Here is a 2,352-nt window from a genome sequence, read left to right as displayed (position 1 = left end):
GCTCGAAGGGCTAGATGGCCTACTCCTGCCCCTATTTCTTATGTTCTTATGTTCTTATTTATCATAGACCATTGCAGTCTATGCAAGTAAAACATTTGTTCACCACTAGCTAGTGAAAGCATTTACATCTACAGAATGTAAACAGTGGGTTATTTTAGAAGTAGGATCTCTGTTGTACTCTAGGCATTTAAAAAAATTCTTTGTGTTCAGTATCTTCTTAAACTACAGCTGTCCATGTTCTATTGGCACACCCACAGTACTGTTAGGAAGAGAGTTCCAGAATTTTGATCCAGTAACATTGCAGGAATAACAAGTTAGGATGATGTGTGACTTGCAGGAGAATTTACAAAAGATGATGCTAGCCTTGTCCTCCTAGATGGTAAAGTCATAGGTTTGAAAGGTGCTTTTGAAGAGGCTTGCACGTTTTTTCAGTGTATCTTATGTAGACTTCAATTTAGCGAGGTTTCTAGCTACCAGATTTTGTCAAGTGTTGCCTTGATGTCAAGGGCTGTCACTCTCGCCTCACTTCTGGAATTCAGCTCTTTTTTCCATGTTTGAACCAAGGCTGTAATGAGGTCTGGAACCAGGTGCTCCTGGCAGAACCTATACAATTTTTGGTGCACAAGGTACTGCTGTGTAGGTGCTGTTTGATAGCACTTTACTGATGGTGCAAAGTAGACCGATGGCTTAGAATTTATCCTGCTTTCTATGGCTGAGTACAAGTCGCAATTTTTCACATTGTTGGGTAGATGCCAGGATTGTCACTACACTAGAGCATATTGACTTGGGGCACAGCTAGATTCTAGAGTAAAAATCTTCAGTACTCCTGTCAGGATGTAATCCAGACACATACCTGGGAATCTACTGACCTGCCCACCATGGAATCAGAGCAGGGCAGGGCGCGGAGAATGGAAATGTCTGTTGATCTAGGGCGGGAATTTCCAGTCTCGCATGAGCAAGGCTGTAAGATGCTGCCCAAAGCCTTAGTTTCAACCAGTGTCTTCAGCCATTTTCTCTGATTTTGAGGACTAATAGAATTAGCTAAAGATCTGCATATTTAATACTGGGTGGCTCAGGAAGAGACCGAGATGGGTCACCAACACAGCATTCCTAGGTAAAGATGGTTATAAATGCTTCAACTGGGCCTTTTGCATTGATGTGTTGGGTGATCCCATTGTTGAGGAAGGGGATATTTGTGTTGACCAGATTAATTGATAATGAATTTGAAACCATTGTGTATAATGCCACAACCTAAAATGTCAATCCTTTACGCAACAACTCTTCCGTCTGCTATGCATTGCTCCCAGTACTTTTTTTTACTGTGTGCAGTAATTACCATGCCAGGCAATAGCTTCTGCACTAGGTGGAATTCTTTGAGCCCTCTGCTGAACTTTCTCAGAGGGCAGTCTTCAATGATATGAATCAGAGTGGGGCATACCACAGCTGCAGTTTGGGTTTCCTGCAAGGCTCTGCTGCCAATGGATCTTAAACATCCTCCAACTAAAAGTTGTCTTTTGCTAACTCCAGGAGAAAGTGTGTTGTTCCCTCTGAGCATTTAAACATAAATAGGAGGATAACTAGACAATCTTTTCAAACAATTCATGTTAGTCAGGTCTTTTATCAGGTTGGAATTGTTTACTTCAATACATTGCCCATGCTACAGTAGAGCTGTAAATAATCCAAGCCTACTTGTTGTATAGGGTGGTGAAGAAGGCATACGGAATGCTTGCCTTCATTAGCTGCAGCATAGAATGTAGGAGTAGGGAGGTCTTGGTACAACTTCATAAAATATTGGGTAGGCCACAAACTGAATATTGTGTGCATTTCTGGTCACCATACTAGTAAAAGGCAGTCACTGCATCAGAAAAGGTGCAAAGCAAATTCACCAGGATGTTGCCTGGGATGGAAAGTTTCACCCATGAGGAGAATTGCCCATAAGATTGATATTGTAAACAATTGTGTTACATATTTGACATTGTCAAAAGAAAGGCACAGATTAGCCAACAAATATTATAAAAAGATGCTTGTTCATTTAAGAGTTGATAACAATTAGATAAGTAGCTGCTATTTGTTTCATAACATCAATTCTAAGGAACTTCAGAAATACCTTCAAAATTGCAACATTGTTCAAAGGCAGAAGACATTTCAGAGTGTAAATTCTGTGAATTTGATGCAGTGCTTTTAGTCGTGGTTTGGTCAGCACACAGACTTGTAACATGGACTATAAGACTCCATCATTAACCAAGAGATGATGTATCATCTAAAAATAGCGTATGTAGCCAGAAATTTAATGATTAACATTTTTACCAGTTGTTCATACGGGGCAGGAGAGGGAAACTGGACATGATTAGA

This window comes from Carcharhinus amblyrhynchos, chromosome 15 (assembly GCF_965287045.1).
Source record: "Carcharhinus amblyrhynchos chromosome 15, sCarAmb.v2.hapA, whole genome shotgun sequence".
Taxonomy (NCBI): Eukaryota; Metazoa; Chordata; class Chondrichthyes; order Carcharhiniformes; family Carcharhinidae; genus Carcharhinus; species Carcharhinus amblyrhynchos.
This window is presented reverse-complemented; position numbering follows the sequence as displayed.